Here is a 22,741-nt window from a genome sequence, read left to right as displayed (position 1 = left end):
TTTGTTAACAAATGCGAGTCTTTAAAATGGTATTTGAGTCCTGTCGTACTGCAGAGGATTTTGTTCCTGCACTGCCATTCTTATATCCGTCCTAGCCCTGGGCCTTGCTGAGTCATATTTGTCACCTGCGGGGGTCCCAGGGTGACCCCACCCTAGGCTGGCGAAGCTGGAAAGAGCTGGGTAGAGCTGACCTGGGACCGGCTTGCCTGAGCCTTGCTCTGCCCTGGAACTTGGTAGCCCCTGAGGGATACTCAGGGGTGAGGAGAAAGCAGGCTGCAAGGCCGGAAGGGAATGAAAATGAGGGCCAGGAGCAAAAGGGACGGGCTGGGAGTAGGTGGCCGAGGAGCCTAGCGCAAAGGCAACCTCAGTCTACATCCAGACTCTGAGATGAGGCCCTCCCTGCAAAAGCACCCCTGCCCCAGAACATTTGCTGCTGTGCTATTTTCCAAGTCCCTTCTTGCAAGCGACGATGGTGATTCTCAAAAGAAATCGGGTAGTTGCTGCTCTGATGCCCACTTTTCTGATCGGGAAACAAACCCAGGCATTCCTCTAGTCCATGGCAGAATCACTCGTATTACCTTATATAGAAATTTACTGTCTGGTGTCTCTGGTTTCCGATATGATACAATTCATTATTATAACGCTCTCCCTTTCATGTCAGGCCCAGGAATGTTAGTGACTGAAGCTGGGGAAGGGAGGAGCGGCTGGAGAGGGAAGAGGGTTGGAAGGGTGTTTAAACACAGCCCTCTTGTTCTAAAACACTGGTTGGTAAATGTGTGTGTGTGTGTGTTTTTTTTTTTTTATTCTAAAAGGGGCCAGATAGTAAATATTTCAGTCTTTGGGGGCAAGTACTCGTCAGTGTTACAGCGAGAAAGCAGCCCTAGACAAGATGGGTGAACCTGGCTGTATTCCAATAAAACTTAATAGGCACTGAAATGTGAACTTCATATAACTTTCACGAGTCACAAAATGTTCTTTTGATTATTTTCAACCGCTTGAAAATGGAAAAAAAATTTTGAGCTCCTGAGCCCTACAAAAACTGGTGGCAGGTTAGATTTAGGTGGAGGACTGTAGTTTGCCCACCTTGTTCTAGAATAATTGAAGGCTTGGCAGCTGTTTTCCAGTCTCCCATTAATATATTTTACTTATTTTCTGATGGGTAAGCATGATTTCTAAAACCTATTAAATGTTTAAAGGATTGAAAGAAATCTTTCCAGACGATATGATTTTAAAATCCTTATGCTGTCCACCTCACTAAGTGTCTGAGTAGGAAATACAGAACAGATATTTTGGGAGTTTGTGAAAATATTCGGGCGCTATCATACACTTAATCCAAAAGTATCTGGTACAGCATACTGTGTTCTGGATTTTGTTGTTGTTAAATTGAATCTGCCAGTTTTATTTCTCCAGAATTTTTTGGTCTTTTTTCTGGCTAGGTACTTTTTTGCCTCAAAAATGTGATACCAGTTTTTCTCCTTTGAATTGCAAACTGTTATGTTTTTTTGCCTTTCACCCCACCTACTTAGCTCTGGTCCTAATCTTTTCTCTTACTTTCTCTGTGGTTGTTTTTTTGTCTCTCTTGCACTTAGCTAAGTCTACTAATCAAATAGGGAAGATCCCCTGGAGGAGAAAATGGCAAATGGCAACCCATTCCCGTATTCTTGCCTGGAGAATCCCATAGACAGAGGAGCCTAGCGGGCTGCAGTCCATAGGGTCGCAAAGATTTGGACAGGACTGAAGCTAGTGTGCTCACAAGGTGTGGATTGTCTTAACCAAGAGATGCCCTGTTTAGGTACCTTTTTCTAACACTGCTTACCTCAAAGTTGCTATAGTGTTAACCACCAATTTCTCCATGCCAACTGTGTTTTACAGATCAGTACACTTGTATATAAACCAAAACAAGTTATACCACACAGTGCTAGCCTTTAATATGTGCAGTGCACTCTGGTATTTTATTTCATTTTTTAAAATACTCAAATGACTCCCTACATTGCTTTCGTGATTGCGATGAGTCACAAGTTGTGGTTTGAGACTGGTCACTAGTATATTTTTTGAAACCTGTAGCCGGTTCCTGACTACCCTTTATGAATTTTTAAAAATTTTATTGAAGTATAGTTGATTTACAATGTTGTGTTAATTTCTGTTGTGCAGCAAGGTGATTCAGTTATACATATATATATATACACACATATATATATATATTCTTTTTCATATTCTTTTCTATTATAGTTCATCATGGGATTTTGAATATAGTTCCCTGTCCTATACCCTAGGACCTTGTTGTTTATCCATCCTATATATAATAGTTTGCATCTGCTAATCCCAAACTCCCAATCCTTCCTTCCCCTCCTTCTTCCCACATGGCAATCGCAAGTCTGTTCTTTATCTGAGCGCCCCTTATAAAACAGCAACACACTCTCATCTGCCTTACAGGTAATCACTTTCTGGCCCCTTCCTTTTTTTTCACCTGACAAATGTTTGTTCATAAGCTTTTTCTCCTACACTAGAATGCAAATCAATGGCAGGATCTTTGTTTTGGTGTACCCCCAGCAACTGAACCAGAGCTTACCAGACGAGGAAGCTCAGGTAAACAATGCCAAGGTCACATAGTGAATGTTGGAGCTGGAATTTGTATTTACTTGGTCTTCTATTAAGACAGAAAAAATGATTGTATGTGATAAAATGAACTGTTAACCAAAAGGAATGAGAGAGGGAAATAATATCCTGACGTAGCTGTGGATGAATCTGTTCATTAGCAATTCTTTCTCACTAGTTTTTGGCAAAAAATCATAGCCATTCAAAAAGATGTTACAGTTCTTACTGTGTGCCAAGCAGTGTTATGGGAACTGGAGGTACCTGGAATGAACAACACACAACTCTCCTGCTCTTTTATACATCCCTTTGTTGTTTGTTTTTCTTGTTAAGAAAGGAAAACTCATTACAGAAAAATCTGAAAATTACACAAGTAAAAGAAGTACATCAGATCAGATCAGATCAGTCGCTCAGTCGTGTCCTACTCTTTGCGACCCCATGAATCGAAGCACGCCAGGCCTCCCTGTCCATCACATAAAGAATACCAATTTTTGTTTCTGGTCAAATTGTTTTTATCCAAATCATTAGGAGTGGAAGAAAATACACGAAAACATTAATAGTCATTGTCTCTTGGTTGCTGATATTATGGATGATGGTTGTTTTGTTCTTTATATGTTGCTCTATATATAAAAGTTTTCTTCAATGGACAGACGTTAGTCTTATAAACAGAATAAATCCCACACATTTTATAAAAAATATCAAAAGAAATGGTAGATGAGTGATGGAGAAAAATGGACAGAATTGCTTTAGTGTGAAACAATTCTAAGTAATCTCTCTTAAAATATTTAATGCAATTGTGTGAGAGGGAGTTGGAGGAAAATTATTATAAAATTGAAAGCACACTCTACTTGTTTGAACTTGTACTTTGTTTTCATTTACTATTGTGATATTAGAGTGAAGTAATTCTTTTATACTTATAAATTAGTTAATATTTAACCCTTGTGGAGTATCCCTCTAGATTTCTGAAAGGCCAGTTTACCCTGCTGTGCTAGCCTTTAAGGTTAAGCCAGTCGAGCTCTGCATTGGTGACAGTGAGTCAAGGAAATGACCAAGACCAGAATCCCTGGGGCTTAGACTTGGAATCACTGGGGCGAAGTAAATAAATACTTCTCAAATGAAAAATATTGAATAGGAAATTCCTCCTGACCTTTACCCAATCCGTAGCAGAGACGAGAAGTCTTCTCACATAGAACCTCCTTTTAGAAAACTTTCTCTGAGCATGCTACCCCTCAGTTCAGTTCAGTCGCTCAGTCGTGTCCAACTCTTTGCGACCCCATGAATCGCAGCACACCAGGCCTCTCTGTCCATCACCAACTCCCGGAGTTCACCCAGACTCACGTCCATTGAGTCAGTGATGCCATCCAGCCATCTCGTCCTCTGTCGTCCCCTTCTCCTCTTGCCCCCAATCCCTCCCAGCATCAGAGTCTTTTCCAATGAGTCAACTCTTCACATGAGGTGGGCAAAGTACTGTAGTTTCAGCTTTAGCATCATTCCTTCCAAAGAAATCCCAGGACTGGTCTCCTTCAGAATGGACTGGTTGGATCTCCTTGCAGTCCAAGGGACTCTCAAGAGTCTTCTCCAACACCACAGTTCAAAAGCATCAGTTCTTCGGCGCTCAGCCTTCTTCACAGTCCAACTCTCACATCCATACATGACCACAGGAAAAACCATAGCCTTGACTAGATGGACCTTTGTTGGCAAAGTAATGTCTCTGCTTTTCAATATGCTATCTAGGTTGGTCATAACTTTCCTTCCAAGGAGTAAGCGTCTTTTAATTTCATGGCTGCACTCACCATCTGCAGTGATTTTGGAGCCCCCAAAAATAAAGTCTGACACTGTTTCCACTGTTTCCCCATCTATTTCCCATGAAGTGATGGGACCGGATGCCATGATCTTCGTTTTCTGAATGTTGAGCTTTAAGCCAACTTTTTCACTCTCCACTTTCACTTTCATCAAGAGGCTTTTGAGTTCCTCTTCACTTTCTGCCATAAGGGTGGTGTCATCTGCATATCTGAGGTTATTGATATTTCTCCTGGCAATCTTGATTCCAGCTTGTGTTTCTTCCAGTCCAGCGTTTCTCATGATGTACTCTGCATATAAGTTAAATAAGCAGGGTGACAATATACAGCCTTGATGTACTCCTTTTCCTATTTGGAACCAGTCTGTTGTTCCATGTCCATTTCTAACTGTTGCTTCCTGACCTGCATACAGATCTCTCAAGAGGCAGGTCAGGTGGTCTGGTATTCCCACCTCCTTCAGAATTTTCCACAGTTTATTGTGATCCACACAGTTCAAAGGCTTTGGCATAGTCAATAAAGCAGAAATAGATGTTTTTCTGGAACTCTCTTGCTTTTTCTATGATCCAGCAGATGTTGGCAATTTGATCTCTGGTTCCTCTGCCTTTTCTAAAACCAGCTTGAACATCAGGAAGTTCACGGTTCACATATTGCTGAAGCCTGGCTTGGAGAATTTTGAGCATTACTTTACAGTAACGCTGAAGAAGCTGAAGTTGAATGGTTCTATGAAGACGTACAAGACCTTTTAGAACTAACACCCAAAAAAAGATGTCCTTTTCATTATAGGGGACTGGAATGCAAAAGTAGGAAGTCAAGAAACACCTGGAGTAACAGGCAAATTTGGACTTGGAATACGGAATGAAGCAGGGCAAAGACTAATAGAGTTTTGCCAAGAAAATGCACTGGTCAGAACAAACACCCTCTTCCAACAACACAAGAGAAGACTCTATACATGGACATCACCAGATGGTCAACACCGAAATCAGATTGATTATATTCTTTGCAGCCAAAGATGGAGAAGCTCTATACAGTCAGCAAAAACAAGACCAGGAGCTAACTGTGGCTCAGACCATGAACTCCTTATTGCCAAATTCAGACTTAAATTGAAGAAAGTAGGGAAAACCACTAGACCATTCAGGTATGACCTAAATCAAATCCCTTATGATTATACAGTAGAAGTGAGAAATAGATTTAAGAGCCTAGATCTGATAGAGTGCCTGATGAACTATGGAATGAGGTTCATGACATTGTACAGGAGACAGGGATCAAGACCATCCCCATGGAAAAGAAATGCAAAAAAGCAAAATGGCTGTCTGGGGAGGCCTTACAAATAGCTGTGAAAAGAAGAGAAGCGAAAAGCAAAGGAGAAAAGGAAAGATATAAACATCTGAATGCAGAGTTCCAAAGAATAGCAAGAAGAGATAAGAAAGCCTTCTTCAGCGATCAATGCAAAGAAATAGAGGAAAACAACAGAATGGGAAAGACTAGGGATCTCTTCAAGAAAATCAGAGATACCAAGGGAACATTTCATGCAAAGATGGGCTCGATAAAGGACAGAAATGGTATGGACCTAACAGAAGCAAAAGATATTAAGAAGAGATGGCAAGAATACACAGAAGAACTGTACAAAAAAGATCTTCACGACCCAGATAATCACGATGATGTGATCACTGACCTAGAGCCAGACATCCTGGAATGTGAAGTCAAGTGGGCCTTAGAAAGCATCACTACGAACAAAGCTAGTGGAGGTAATGGAATTCCAGTTGAGCTATTCCAAATCCTGAAAGATGATGCTGTGAAAGTGCTGCACTCAATATGTCAGCAAATTTGGAAAACTCAGCAGTGGCCACAGGACTGGAAAAGGTCAGTTTTCATTCCAATCCCAAAGAAAGGCAATGCCAAAGAATGCTCAAGCTACCGCACAGTTCTACCCCTAGCATGTTCTTTTATTCAAAGTTTTAGTATATAATACATTTTAGTTTACAGCTGAAGACCTCCTCTGAAGTTCACTGGACTTGGTAATTGCTGGCCAGTGTCCATTCTTCCTCCTCCAGAGTGAGCTCCACTTCCTTCTCCAGACTTCTTACAGTTTGGTAGGACTGTGCATCAGGATACCCTGCTCTTCAGCAGCCAAGCCAAAGTACCCTGGGGGTACTTAACCCCCAGGGGCCAATCAACCACACCCTTTCTGGAATGTGGATTCCCTAGACTATTGCTGGTGAAGCACCCCAAAGTGCTGGCCACTGGTTCCTGCTTCTGGGATGTTTAGAATAGCTCTTTTATTCTGTCATCTCCTCAGGCCCTACCATATAGTCCCTTTTTGCTGAAGTTAGCCTGAGTCCATCTGTTGCTTACAACCAAAGAATGTCTGATGTTCACCTAACCCCTTCCCCCTCCAAGGCCTGAATTTAGCTATTTAATTCGGTATTCTACTGAATAAGGATTATGACCCTTGCAGTTGGAAAGCAAAGAGATAAGGTATTGAAAACTTTGCATATGTGTATTTGCAATTCTGTGAAAGCTACAGGAAAACAGAAAGGCATACAAAGTGTTTCCAACAGAGCAGATTCAATACAGAGAACTGGATGCACAACTAGAAGAAAAGATAACAAGGCAACTTGAATTTTTGTCACTGCTTCTTGTACCCCTAGGGCTGATATTAGTAACTGCAAGAAGCAGTTCCCACACCTAGGGCTTGGAGAATGAAAGGAAAGAAGTGGGATTACCAGGACCTCAGAGCTTGGAAGAGAGGCCCTGCACAGGCTGGTGCATGGACCCTTTGGTGGGTGCACTCCTGCAGCCCCTGCTCAGACCCCTAAGAAGGTGTGGCTGGTGGGCACTGGTACCTCTGTGGGGCCATGGTATGGTGATGCTGGGAAGGCTGAAAGAAGCTGGATGCTGGAGCCCTGTATGAGGTTGGGGGAGAGGGGGCTGTTGATGGAAGCTGGCAACCATAGGTCCATTTTCCCTCCTTCTAGTCCTCCATCAGAACCTCCACTGACAGAACCTAATGGGAAGGGAACTGGCTTGGGAGTTTGGAAAAGCAGTTTGCAGAGCCCCAGCCCTGGTATCACAGCAGAGTTAAAAGGGTCAGCTTAGAGCACAGGCAGGTAAATAACTACAACAAAAACATACTTTGCCTTTAAAAGGATCAGTGGTGATTTTTGAAAACAGAATAGCCTGGTATTTGGCAATTTTCAGTGTATCTGTGGCTGAATGTAAATTATGTCATTATAGTACTTTATGCCTAAAGACCCAAGGGCACAAATTTCAAACCTGTAACATGTTCTCTGACCCTTAGTGATGGCATTTAAATGTATCAGTTGGAAAATGTGTCTCCTAATACATATTTATGAGGTGCAGAAGTTACAGCAAGATTGCTTCATTTAATTCTTGCAAAGAAGAAACCAGCACTAATGTAAAGCTGTCATAGTCATCAAGAGGTCTATAATTGTAAGGTCATTTGCAGATTTCTATTGAGACCTGCTTTTCTGAGTATGTTAGAAGAAAAATCAGAGAAATTCATAATACCACTTAGAAAATACTTCATAATCTCACTTAAGGGAAATTACGTATGCTTAAAATGTATAAAGCAATTAACCCAACAGATTTTACTTGGAAAGTTTGGAAAATTACCAATAGTCTAAGATTAATGAATAAGAGAAATTATTATACTGCTAGCAAAACAAAATGTTAGATGAAAAATGCATCTGTGAATGTTCATAGCAGCTTTATTTGTAAGAGCCAAGAACTGAAATCAGCCCAGATGTCCTTCTGCTGGTGAATAGTTAAACAAGCCGTTCTACAATCCATACCACAGAATCCTACTCAGCGATAAAAAGAAAGGGACAATTGATACACACAACTTGAGTGAATCTATATGGAATTATGTTGAGCAAAACAAGCCAATCCCAAAAGGTTACATGCCTTATCATTCCACTCATACAGCATTTTTGAAATGACAAAACCTTAGAAATCCAGGAGAGATTAGTAGTGGCCAGACTTTAGGGATTAGGGGTAAGGTTTAAGGAATGTGAGTGTGGTTATAAAACAACAACATGAGGGAGGAACCCTTGTGCTTATGGCATTGGAATTGTTCGGTATCTTGACAGTGGTGATGGATACATGAATCTACACAGGAATAAAATTATGTAGCACTTAATACACAAAGACACTCAAACACAAAAATAAATACAGGTAAAACTGGGGTTACGAAGAAAGTTAGTGGAGGTGATAGAATTCCAGCTGAGCTATTTCAAATCCTAAAAGATGATGCTTTTAAAGTGTTGTACTCAGTATGCCAGCATATCTGGAAAACTCAGCAGTGGCCACAGGAATGGAAAAGGTCAGTTTTTATTCCAATCCCAAAGAAAGGCTATGCCAAAGAATGTTCAAACTACCGCATAATTGCACTCATTTCACGCACTAGCAAAGTAATGCTGAAAATCCTTCAAGCTAGGCTTCAACAGTATGTGAACCGAGAACTTCAAGATGTACAAGGTGGATTTAGAAAAGGTAGAGGAACCAGAGACCAAATTGTCAACATCTGTTGGGTCATAGAGAAAGAAGAATTTCAGAAAAACGTCTGCTTCATTGACTATGCTAAAGCCTTTGATTGTGTGGATCACAACAAACTGGAAAATTCTTGAAGAGATGGGAGTACCAGACCACCTTACCTGTCTCCTGAGAAACCTGTATGCAAGTCAAGAAGCAATGTTAGAACTGGACATGGAACAATGGACTGGTTCAAAGTTTGGAAAGGAGTGTGTCGAGGTTGTATATTGTCACCCTGCTTATTTAACTTATATGCAGAGCACATCATGCAAAATACCAGGCTGGATAAAGAATTGATGCTTTTGAACTGTGGTGCTGGAGAAGACTTTTGAGAGTCCCTTGGACAGCAAGGAGATCCAACTAGTTAATCCTAAAGAAAATCAACCTTGAATATTCACTGGAAGGACTGATGCTGATGCTGAAGCTCCAGTACTTCGGCCACTTGATGAGAAGAGCTGACTTATTGGAAAAGACCCTGATGCTGAGAAAGATTGAAGGTAAAAGGGGAAGGGGGGCAGCAGAGGATGAGATGATTGGATGGCATCACTGACTCAGTGGACATGAATCTGAGCAAACTCTGGGAGATAGTCCAGGACAAAGGAGCCTGGCGTGCTGCAGTGCCTGGGGTCACAAAGGGTCAGAGACGACTTAGTGACTGAACAACATCTATAATTTTCCAAGCTGTTAACCTTTGGAGGAAACTGGGCACAGTATATGAAGGCTGTATCTATGATATTTCTTACACTGTGTGTGAATCCACAGTTACCTCAACATTTTTACTTACAAATGAAAGTTAAAAATGGTGTGCAGGCCCCATTACCAGGCCGTGGTTACCGTGAGACCACTAAGGGTCACTCAGCCCTGCCCCCCAAGTGAGCAACTGTCATGAGCAACCAGCAGTGGTCCTGCTTAGCCATTGGTGAGCACCGCACTGGGCCCCTCCCTAAGTGAGCAGCTGTCACCGAATGACCGTTGGTGGGCCAACGGTTGGGGAGTGGCGTTCTGCAGGTGGAGACTGAGGCAAGAGGCAGATCCCAGCCCTCTGAGGGGGCAGTTAGCTCACCTGTCCACCAGCCTGCGGGTGAGCTGGGGGGGACCGGCGGCCCAGGGGACAGGCTGGGGGCTGTGTCCTGGAGGGCTCCAGAGCCCTGGCCAAGGCCGCCCACTGGCCAGGCCCAGCCCTTGAGGTGGCAGTGACCTTCTCCTGTCTCTGCGACCTAATGGCAGCGGCATGAGTCACAGACTGCATGAGTCAAAGACTGTGGGTCCTGACTGCCCCCCGATTTTGGCTACCTGAGGAGCCTGAGGGCTGGCTGGGCCCTGGGCACCTGGCTCCCTCAGCGAGGATGGCTAAGCGAGATCTGGGGACCCGGCCCTGAGGGTGCCGCCAGCTGAGATCTGTCTCCTCAACCAGGCCTGGCACTGGTTGGAAGGACCCAGCCTGGGTGCTGGTTGAACGCTTTAGGGCAGGATGACCAGCCGGCACAGGGACCCGCTCCTGTCAACCAGGACCTGGAGCTCTGAGGGTGAATGTTAAGTCTTGGAACCTTGCCCCTTCTTGTGAGAACAGAGAATAATACTTGTTTGGTGGAGGTCTGCAGGAACTTTGTCACCTGACCTCAATAACAGGTCTTGACACCAAGACGTTTGCCCCTCCCTCCCCTATCCTAGAAAAGGACTCTGCTGAAAGCTTTTGGGGAGTTTTTTTGAATTTATTTATTTATTTTTGGCTGTGCTGGGTCTTCATGGCTGTGCAGACTTTTCTCTAGTTGGTGTGAGCAGCGGCTACTCTCTACTGGTGTTTGGGCTTGTCGTTGCGGTGCTTCTCTTGTTGTGGCTCGAGGGCTCTAGGTGCATGGGCTCAGTAGTTGTGGCGCATGGGCTTGGTTGCTCCACGGCATGTGGAATCTTCCCAGACCAGGGATATGTCAAACCCGTGTCCCCTGCATTTACAGGTGAATTTGTACCACTGGGCCATCAGGAAAGTCGAAGTTTTGGGGTTTTTAAAGTATGAGTTGCCCATATCCTTGCATGGCTGTGCAATAAACCTTTTTCTGTTCTAAACTAAAAAAAAAAAAAAAAAAAATGGTATGCAGAAACAATAAAGAAAACCTTAGGGATACTTTCAGTGTTATTCATCTACTAGTGGGGTTTTTCAAATTGTAAGTTACAGACAATTTCAAGCATACACAAAAGAGAATAGTGTAATGAAGATCCTGTAGACACCACCTACCTTCAGTAATGATCAGCTCATGGTCAAATGTGTTTCATCTAAACCCCCACCCAGTCCTGATGTCCCTCATTTATTTTGATGCACGTATCACATCTCATATGATTTCACCTGTAGATATTTCTATAGCATCTCTAAAATACAGTGGCTCCTTACTATTTTTTCTCACTGAGGTTAACATTGGTTTAGAATGTATGTTTCAGGTGTAGAGCATTATATTTTCACTTCTCTACACCCTACAGTGTGCTCACCACTGAAAATTTAGCTTCTATGGATCACCATACAGTTGACCCCCTTTACTCATTTTTCCCTTCCTCTCTTCCCCCCTGGTAACCACTACACTGTTCTTTGTGTGTTTGTTTTGGTTTGGTTTGTCCATTTATTTGTGTGTGTGTGTGTGTTTTATTCCACATATGTGTGAAATCATGTGGTATTTTTCTTTCTCAGTCTGACTAATTTCACTCAGCATTATACCTTCAAGGTCCATCCATGTTGTTGCAGATGGCAAGATTTCATCTTTTTGTGACTGATTAGTATTCCTGTGTGTGTGTGTGTATATGTATGGATCATATCTTCTTTATCCATTCATCCACTGATGGGCACTTAACTATTGTAAATAATACTGAGATGAGCATAGGGGTGCATGTATCTTTTTGAATTAGTGTTTTTGTATCATTTGCATAAATAATCAGAAGTGGAATAGCCGGGGGAGTTCCCTAACAGCCTAGTGGCCAGGATTCCAGGATTTCACTGCTAGACCCTGGTTCAATCCCTGGTTGGGAAACTGAGATCCTACAAGCCGTGTGGTGTGGCAAAAAAAAAAAAAAAAAAAACCTGGAATATCTGGATCATACTGTAGTTCTATTCTTAATTTTTGGAGTAATCACACTGTTTTCCCTAGTGGCGGCACCAATTTACATTCTCATCAGCAGTGTATAAAGATTCTAAGGGCTTCTTTTTCAAAAAATTCAAAATAACTGCAATACATTCTTACATGCAAAAAAACTTGTAAAATTCTTTGATATCAGTGTCCAGATAGCATTTACATTTCCTGACTTGTCTCATAATGAGGTACGTGCTTTAGCTTTATTCAGATACAGTGTATGTCCCATAAACTGCACCCACTTAAAGTATACAATTCATCGTTTTGACAGATGTAAACACCCATGAAAGCACTGCCACAATAAAAAACCAGAACATTTTAATTGTCCCCAAAAGTTTCACTGTGTTCCTTCCTCTATCTCTGGCCAGAGAAAAAGCACTGATCTGCTTTCTGTCACTATAGATGAGTTGACAGAGAATGTGGTTTTGAAAAAAGAACCAACAAACCTAAATGGTACACGATTTTATAAAAATTAGAAAGAAATCTAGAGAATGAAGAAAAATATGTGTATTTTCTTGTCTGATATATTTTGATGGTGAGTCCCTGAGACAGGAAGCAAGTTAAATTTAGAGTACTGTAATAATAATAGCCCCTGTAATAATAACATGTATTGAGCAGTTAGTATGTGCCAGTTATTTTACATATATTATCTAATTTGTCTCATGATAACCCTATGATTATTATCAATCTATTATTATCAAACCCATTATATACTTTAGAAGACTGAGGCTCAGAGAAGTAACTTGCCCCTGATCTCACAGCTTGTAATTGAAGGAGCTTAGATTATATTACGGAGAAGGCAATGGCACCCCACTCCAGTACTCTTGCCTGGAGAATCCCAGGGATGGGGGAGCCTGGTGGGCTTCCGTCTATGGGGTCACACAGAGTCGGACACGACTGAAGCGACTTAGCAGCAGCAGCAGCAGATTATGTTAATAAACACTAGATCCAAATAAATAAATAAATAAATAAACACTAGATCCTTGACTCCACTGCTGTTCCCTTAAATGCAGATGTAGTTGGTTTATAGCAGAAAAAGCTGACACAAAAAGAGCACCTGGGTGTGTTACTGAAAATGTCTTACCCTTTCTTCGACAGAGAAGCAAGGGCAATTCAGTGGACAAAGGATAGTCTGTTCAACAAATGCTGTGAGAAGAACAGGATAGTCAAGTGCAAAAGATCGAATTGAGATGCAGATCATACATCTTTTGCGAATATTAACTCAAAGTGGATAATAGACCTAAATGCGAAACTAAAATCCCTAGAAGATTTTTAAAATAGGCAAAGGACCCGAATAGACATTTTCCCAGAAAACAAATGGTCAACAGATAGATGAAAAGAAGCTCAACATCTGTTATCAGTGGGGAAACGCAAATCAAAACTGTTCTGAGATATCACTTCACACCTGTCAGGATGTCTATCATCAAAAAGATGAGATAACAAATGCTGGTGAGGATGTGCAGAAAGGGAATCCTTGTCGACTGGTGGTGGGAATGTAAACTGGTATAGCCACTATGGAAAACAGTATGGAGATACCTAAAAAGTAAAAAGAGAACTTCCATATGATTCAGTAATCCCACTTCTAGGTTTATATTCAAAAGAAACCAAATCTTTTTTTTTTTTTGGCTGCACTCCACAACTTGTGGGATCCTAGTTCCCTGACCAGGGATTGAACCCTGGCCCTCAGCAGTGAAAGCACATAGTGCCTACCACTGGACCACTAGGGAAGTCCCTAGATCATTAAGTTGAAGAGATATTTGCACCCCCATGTTCACTGCAGCACTATTCACAGTAACCAACGTATATAAACAACTTAAGAGTTAGTCAATGACTGAAGGGTTAAAGAAGATGTGGTATGTATGTACAATGGAATATCATTCAACCTTTAAAAAGAAGGAAATCCTGGGAATTCCCTAGTGGTCCAGAGGTTAGGACTCCACACTTCCACTTCAGGGGCCATGGGAACTAAGTTCCCTGATTGGATTATCCTGCAGGGTGGCCAGAAAGAGAGAAGGAAATCCTGTCATTTATAATGTGGAGGGCATCATTCTAAGTGGAATAAGCCAGAGAGAGAAAGACAAATGCTACACGCTATCACTTATATGGGTAATCAAAAAGGAAAAAAAAAAAGTCACGCTCATAGAAACAGAGAAGCAAAGTAATTGCTGGTGGATGGATGGTGAGAGAGAGAGGGAGAACCTGGTAAAAGGGTGCAAATTTTCCATTGTAGGATGAATAAGGTCTGACTGGGGATCTAAGGTATAGTGTGGTAACTATATAGTCGATACTACTGTATTATATAATTTAAATTTGCTAAGAGAGTAGAATTTTTATTGAAATATAGTTGATTTACAATGTGTTAGTTTCAAATGTCAGAGAAGGCAACGGCACCCCACTCCAGTACTCTTGCCTGGAAAATCCCATGGACGGAGGAGCCTGGTAGGCTGCAGTTCATGGGGTCGCTAAGAGTTGGGCACGACTGAGCGATTTCACTTTCACTTTTCACTTTCATGCATTGGAGAAGGAAATGGCAGCCCACTCCAGTATTCTTGCCTGGAGAATCCCAGGGACAGAGGAGCCCAGTGGGCTGCTGTCTATGGGGTCGCACAGAGCCGGGCACAACTAACTTAGCAGTTTCAAATGTACAGCAGAGTGATTCAGGTATACGTATATATATTCTTTTTCAGATTCTTTTCCATTATGTTATTACAAGATACTGAGTATAGTTCCCTGTGCTATACAGTAGATCCTTGTTGGTTATCTATTATCAGCAACCATCTTAATGTATATCAGTACTGTTTAAACTGTAAACATATAAAAGCATTGTAGGTGATTCTTACTGAATCATTTAATTCCTAAGAAGTCAGAGGAATTTGAATTGATGGAGCTCTGACTTTAAATTTACATGAATCATTATCCAGTATGGAATTCAGTGTTCCTTTTCTGGGAAGTAATTGTTAACATTAAGTATTCTTGCTTACATTATATTTATTGTTATTTTTGGTCAAGAAAAAATAGGCTTGCATCACCTACCACTTCACTCCCATTATAAAAAGGAATGTTATATATATATTTATATATATAATATATAAAGAGATGATATAATATATAAAGGAGTGTTTTATATGTATATATGTATGTATGTGTGTGTATATATGTATATATATATTGCTTAAAGCGGTGGCTTTAAATTTTTTCTTGGCTGCAATCCACAGCAACATCTACATTTTACATTATCTATCATCTTTCAATCTATCACCTATCTTTCTATGATACTGAAACAAAATTCTTACAAAGTAGTACCTCTCCTCACTGTGTGTAATATACTCTGATCTGATCTGATCTATTTTATTCTCTTTCATTTTTTAAAAATGTTAATCATGATCCTTTAAGTTGGTTTCACGTATGGGCCAAGACCTGTATTTTAAAAACTGTGGCTTGGAGAGCTCCAGATGAAATTTGTAGTGAATAGACCAGAGTATCCCATGTGATGATAAAAATGCCTTAAAAGAAGGCTTTTGTCACTTCACTTCTGAATACATATAACAATTTAAAATTGACATACCACAGACTATATTTCTGGACAGTAATTGAACAAGGCTTTTAATTTTACTTTTTCAAATTGTTTGAAAGACTAATTTTTAAAATGTTTTTTAATTGAAGGATAATTGATTTACAGAATTTTGTTGTTTTCTATCAAACCTCAACATGAATCAGACATAGGTATACATGTCTCCTCCCTCTTGAACCTCCCTTCCATCTCCCTCTCCATCCCACCCCTCTAGGTTGATATAGAGCCCCTGTTTGAGTTCCCTGAGTCATACAGCAAATTCCCATTGGCTGTCTATTTTACATATGGTAATGTAAGTTTCCATGTTACTCTCTCCACACATCTCACCCTCTCCTCCCCCTACACTATGTCCATAACTCTATTCTCTATGTCTGTTTCTCCTTTGCTGCCCTGCAGATAAATTCATTGGTACCATCTTTCTAGATTCCATATATATGCATCAATATACACTATTTATCGTTCTCTTTCTGACTTACTTCACTCTGTATAATAGGTTCTAGGTTCATCCACCTCATTAGCACTGACTCAAATGTGTTCCTTTTTATGGCTGAGTAATATTCCATTGTATATATGTATACCACAGCTTCTTTATCCATTCATCTGTCAATGGACATCTAGGTTGCTTCCATGTTCTGGCTATTGTAAGTAGTGCTGCAATGAACATTAGGGTACATGTGTCTTTTTAAATTTTGGTTTCCTCAGAATATATGCCTAGGAGTGGGATTGCTGGGTCATATGGTGGTTTTATTCCTAGTTTTTTTTTTTTTTTTTAAAGAAATCTCCATACCATCTTCCATAGCGGCTATATCAATTTACATTCCCAGCAACAGTGCAAGGGTGTTCCCTTTTCTCCACACCCTGTCCAGCATTTATTGTTAGTAGACTTTTTGATGATGGCCATTCTGACCAGTGTGAGGTGATATTTCATTGTAGTTTTGATTTGCATTTCTCTAATAATGAGTGATGTTGAGCATCTTTTCATGTTTTTGTTGGCCACTTGTATGTCTTCTTTGGAAAAATGTCTGATTAGGTCTTTTCCCCACTTTTTGATTGGGATGTTTGTTTTTCTTGTGTTGACTTGTATGAGCTGCTTGTATATTTTGAAAATTAATCCTTTGTCAGTTGTTTCATTTGCTATTATTTTTTCCCATTCTGAGGGTTGCCTTCGAAAGACTAATTTTAACATGTATAACTTTTATAGTAAAAAAGAAATCTAGCATGATGTTAGCTACTTATCCTAAGGAGCCAATGTCATGTCATACTTCTAAAAGTTATGTTTTATAAAACATAGTGGAGGGACTTCTCTGGTGGTCCAGTGGTTTAGACTCCACACTCCCAATGCGGGTGGCATGGGTTCAATCCCTGGTCGAGGAACTAAGATCTCCCATGCAGCATGTGTGTGCATGCTGAGTTGCTTTGTTGTGTCCGACTCTTTGCAGCCCCATGGGCTGTAGCCCCCCAGGCTTCTTTGTCCATGGGATTTTCCAATCAAGAATACTGGAGTGGGTTGCCATGCCCTCCACCAGGGGATTTTCTGCAACCAGGGACTGAGCCCATGTCTCTTACCTCTCCTGCATTGGCAGGTGGGTTCTTTACACAGGCAGTATGGCATAGCAATAAATAAATAATATAACATGTATATGTATGCTCAGTCGTGTCTGGCTTTTTACACCCCCATGGACTGTAGCCCGCCTTACTCCTCTGTCCATGGAATTCTCCAGGCAAGAATGCTGGAGTGGATTGCCATTTCCTACTCCAAGGAATCTTCCTGACTCAGGGATTGAACCCAAGTCTCTGTGTCTCCTGCATTAGCAGGTAGATTCTTTACCACTAGCACCACCTGGGAAACCCAAAATAACATAAAATAAAAGTACTACTTAAAGGAAAAAAATAGTGGAAAATTAGATCCAACAGGAATGTGCAATTACAGAGTCTTAGCTCCATAACTTGTAGATGATCTATGCAGTGTACTACACAGCCATTAACAATGATGATTTAAGTTCTAGCTCGGTGGCTCTCAATCAGGGGTGATTTTGCCTCTCAGGGGACATTTGGCAATGCCAGAGACATTTTAGGTTGTCACACTGGGGGAGGGGAGTGCTGTTTGTGTCTAGTGGGCAGAGGCCAGGGATGCTGCTAAACATCCCATGGTGCACAGTACAGCCTCCACAGCAAAGAATGATCCCCAAATAGCAATAGTGCTAAAGGGTAAGAAATCCTAGTTTTAGCTAACTGTCTATATCTTCATGGAAGCTTTACCTCCTTCCTCATATCTGCAAATAATCTTTTTCTTTTTGGTAGCATTTAATCTAGCTCTTTCTCATACTTGGAATACAGTTATTAATTATTGTTGTTGTTTAGTCACTAAGTTGTGTCCAACTCTTTTGCGACCACATGGACTAGCCCACCAGGCTCCCCTCTCCAGGGGATTTCCCAGGCGTAGGTTGCCATTTCCTTCTCCAGGGGATCTTCCTGACCCAGGATCGAACCCACGTCTCCTGCATTGGCAGGTGGATTCTTTACCACTGAGCTACCAGGGAAGCCCAGTTATTTTTGTTCATGTCTTAATTCCCTTCCTAGGTAGAAAGCTCCTTTTTCAGATATGATATGTGCCTGATTCATCTTGGTATAACCATCAATCAGACCACCTTGTGTCTTGTATTTGTTTAATAAGTTTTTATTAAGTTATTACATAAGAATAAAAAATCATGGCCCTGAAAGTATTGAAATGGAAAGATGTTCACAGTATACTTAATTGGGATAAAAAGCAGGTTACAAAACAGTGTGAGTGATCTATAGATTGAGTGCAATCCTTATCACAATCCTAGCTAACTTTTCAGAAATTGATAAGCTGGCCCTCAAGTGCATATGGAAGATCAGGGGGCCTAGAAAAGCCAAAATAGTTTTGAACAAACTTGAAGGACTCATACTGTAGAACTCTCAGAAGAAAAGATAAGAGTTAATCTTTGAGAGGGCTCTCCTGTTGGCTCAGTGGTAAAGAATCCACCTGCCAATGCAGGAGACATGGGTTTGATCTCTGAATTGGGAAGATCCCCTGGAGAAGGGCATGGCGACCCACTCCAATATTCTTGCCTTGGAAATCCCATGAGCAGGGGAGACCGGTGGGCTACAGTCCATGGGGTTGCAAAAGGACTTAGTGACTAAACAACAACAATCTTGAGACCATGAGTTAGGCAATGATTTCTGAGATATAACACCAAAAGAACAAATGACTCCCACCCAAGAAAAGATAAACTGGATTTCATCAAAATTTAAAACTTCTATGCTGCTAATCAAATTGCCAACATCTGCTGGATCATCAAAAAAGCAAGAGAGTTTCAGAAAAACATCTATTTCTGCTTTATTGACTATGCCAAAGCCATTGACTGTGTGGATCACAATAAACTGTGGAAAATTCTGAAGGAGATGGGAATACCAGACCATCTGACCTGCCTCTTGAGAAACCTGTATGCAGATCAGGAAGCAACAGTTTAGAACTGGACATGGAACAACAGACTGGTTCCACATAGGAAAAGGAGTACACCAACACTATATATTGTCACCCTGTTTGTTTAACTTATATGCAGAGTACATCATGAGACATGCTGGGCTGGAGGAAGCACACGCTGGAATCAAGATTTCTGGGAGAAATATCAATAACCTCAGATATGCAGATGACACCACCCTTATGGCAGAAAGTGAAGAAGAACTAAAGAGCCTCTTGATGAAAGTGAAAGTGGAGAGTGAAAAAGTTGGCTTAAAGCTCAACATTCAGAAAACTAAGATCATGGCATCTGGTTCCATCACTTCATGGCAAATAGTTGGGGAAACAGTGTCAGACTTTATTTTTTGGGGGGGCTCCAGAATCACTGCAGGTGGTGAGTGCAGCTTTGCAGCCATGAAATTAAAAGATGCTTACTCCTTGGAAGGAAAGTTATGACCAACCTAGATAGCATACTGAAAAGCAGAGACATTACTTTGTCAACAAAGGTCCATCTAGTCAAGGCTATGGTTTTTCCAGTGGTCATGTATCGATGTGAGAGTTGGATTATAAAGAAAGCTGAGCATCAAAGAATTGATGCTTTTGAACTATGGTGCTGGAGAAGACTCTTGAGAGTCCCTTGAACTGCAAGGAGATCCAACCAGTCCATCCTAAAGGAAATCAGTCCTGGGTGTTCATTGGAAGGACTGACGTTGAAGCTGAAACTCCAATACTTTGGCCACCTGACTCGAAGAGCTAACTCATTTGAAAAGACCCTGATGCTGGGAAAGATTGAAGGCAGGAGGAGAAGGGGATGACAGAGGATGAGATGGCTGGATGGCATCACTGACTCAATGGACATGGGTTTGGGTAGACTCTGGGAGTTGGTGGTGGACAGGGAGGCCTGGCATGCTGCGGTTCATGATCACAAAGAGTCAGACACAACTGAGCAACTGAACCAAACTGAACTGATGGTGCTAATGATACATCAAGAAAGTAAAAAGACAACCCACAGTACGGGAGAAAATTTTTGGAACCCGTGTATCTGGTAAGAGAATGTATCCAAAATGCATAAAGAACTCTTACAACTCAATAATAAAAGATAGCCCAATTTTAAAATGGGCAAAGAATGTGAATAGATATTTTTTCCAATGAAGATGTACAAATAGCCAAGATAGGGGAGGGGAGAGAAAGAGAATTTTTCTTCTACCCTTATAAGTTCTCAGCTGGGGCCCCTATAACAAAAGATGGATTAACAAGAAAAAAGCTTACAAATTTATTTACTACAAGTTTTATGTGACACAGGAGCTTTGATAGGGAAATGAAGACCTGAAGAAGTGTTTAAACATGAATGTGTTTATGCTAAGTTTTATGAAGAGCAGAGAGTTGTGGGAAAACGTAATAAGATAAATAGGATATGAGCTAAGAATAATAAACTGGGCTAGTGCATGTCCTAAACTCTGTCACCAATAAGCACTCATAGATATGTACCCAAGAGAAATGTAAACACAGATGTACACAAAAAGTTGTACATGACTGTTCATCGCAGCATTATTCATAGTAGTCACAAAGTAGAAACAACCCAAATGTCCATCAACTGATGAATGGTTATGTAAAATGTGATATATCTATTAAAATGGAATATTATTTGGCAGTGAAAAGAAATGAAGTACAGATATATCCTACACCATGGATAGACATTGAAAATATAGTAAGTGAAAGAAACCAGGCATAAAATGCCATATGTTGTATGAGTCTGTTTAAATGAAATGTATGAATAGAGACACAAGGTAGGTTAGTGATTGCCTAGGGCTGGGAGGTTTGGGGGGAAATGGGGAGTGACGGCTAATGAATTCAGGTTTCTTTTAGGGAGAATGAAAATGTTTTAAAATTAGATTGTGGCAATAGTTGCACAAACATAAATACACTAAAACCTAGTCATTTGTATGCTTCAAATGGGCGATTGTACAGTGTGAATTATATCTTAATAAAGATATATATATATTTAAAATAAAAGCAACACTATATGTATTTGCTCCCTTGAATGTAGTTTACTAAGATAAATGTGGAATGTTAGTGGGTCAGCTTGTACCTGCTTTTCAAAAGCATTCATTGTGAAAGCCCTGATTGATGAGTTGCAGCTGCACTAGGAGGGATGTGATTTGGCACTTAATCTCAGAGACAAAGCACCCAGCATACTGTACACGTAGGTGTTAAACTGAAACGGTGGCTGCCCGGAGTTGTACTCAGCACTGGGTACAATCCAATGGTTGCAACTGAGCATGCTCCATGTGGTGGAGGGACCCAGAAACTATGCCTGATCCCCTGGAGGCAGCTGCTTTTTGGCCACGTACATTGCTTATTTCATGTCGTTTAAAGCTGTGTAAACTAGTGTGGGAAGGAGCATTACCACAATGTGTAGTGTAGTGGCCACAGGACTAGAAAAGGTCAGTTTCGTTCCAATCCCAAAGAAAGGCAATGCCAAAGAATGCTCAAACTACTGCACAATTGCACTCATCTCACACGCTAGTAAAGTAATGTGCAAAATTCTCCAAGCCAGGCTTCAGCAATATGTGAACCGTGAACTTCCTGATGTTCAAGCTGGTTTTAGAAAAGGCAGAGGAACCAGAGATCAAATTGCCAACATCCGCTGGATCATGGAAAAAGCAAGAGAGTTCCAGAAAAACATCTATTTCTCCTTTATTGACTATGCCAAAGCCTTTAACTGTGTGGATCACAATAAACTGTGGAAAATTCTGAAGGAGATGGGAATACCAGACCACCTGACCTGCCTCTTGAGAGATCTGTATGCAGGTCAGGAAGCAACAGTTAGAACTGGACATGGAACAACAGACTGGTTCCAAATAGGAAAAGGAGTATGTCAAGGCTGTATATTGTCACCCTGCTTATTTAACTTATATGCAGAGTACATCATGAGAAACGCTGGAGTGGAAGAAACACAAGCTGGAATCAAGATTGCCGGGAGAAATATCAATAATCTCAGATATGCAGATGACACCACCCTTATGGCAGAAAGTGAAGAGGAACTCAAAAGCCTCTTGATGAAAGTGAAAGTGGAGAGTGAAAAAGTTGGCTTAAAGCTTAACATTCAGAAAACGAAGATCATGGCATCTGGTCCCATCACTTCATGGGAAATAGATGGGGAAACAGTGAAAACAGTGTCAGAATTTATTTTTCTGGGCTCCAAAATCACTGCAGATGGTGACTGCAGCCATGAAATTAAAAGACGCTTACTCCTTGGAAGGAAAGTTATGACCAACCTAGATAGCATATTCAAAAGCAGAGACATTACTTTGCCAACAAAGGTCCATCTAGTCAAGGCTATGGTTTTTCCAGTGGTCATGTATGGATGTGAGAGTTGGACTGTGAAGAAGGCTGAGCGCCGAAGAATTGATGCTTTTGAACTGTGGTGTTGGAGAAGTCTCTTGAGAGTCCCTTGGACTGCAAGGAGATCCAACCAGTCCATTCTGAAGGAGATCAGCCCTGGGATTTCTTTGGAAGGAATGATGCTAAAGCTGAAACTCCAGTACTTTGCCCATCTCATGTGAAGAGTTGACTCATTGGAAAAGACTCTGATGCTGGGAGGGATTGGGGGCAGGAGGAGAAGGGGACG

Source organism: Bos indicus, chromosome X, assembly GCF_029378745.1.
Source record: "Bos indicus isolate NIAB-ARS_2022 breed Sahiwal x Tharparkar chromosome X, NIAB-ARS_B.indTharparkar_mat_pri_1.0, whole genome shotgun sequence".
Lineage (NCBI taxonomy): Eukaryota > Metazoa > Chordata > Mammalia > Artiodactyla > Bovidae > Bos > Bos indicus.
Note: the sequence above shows the minus strand (reverse complement) of the source record.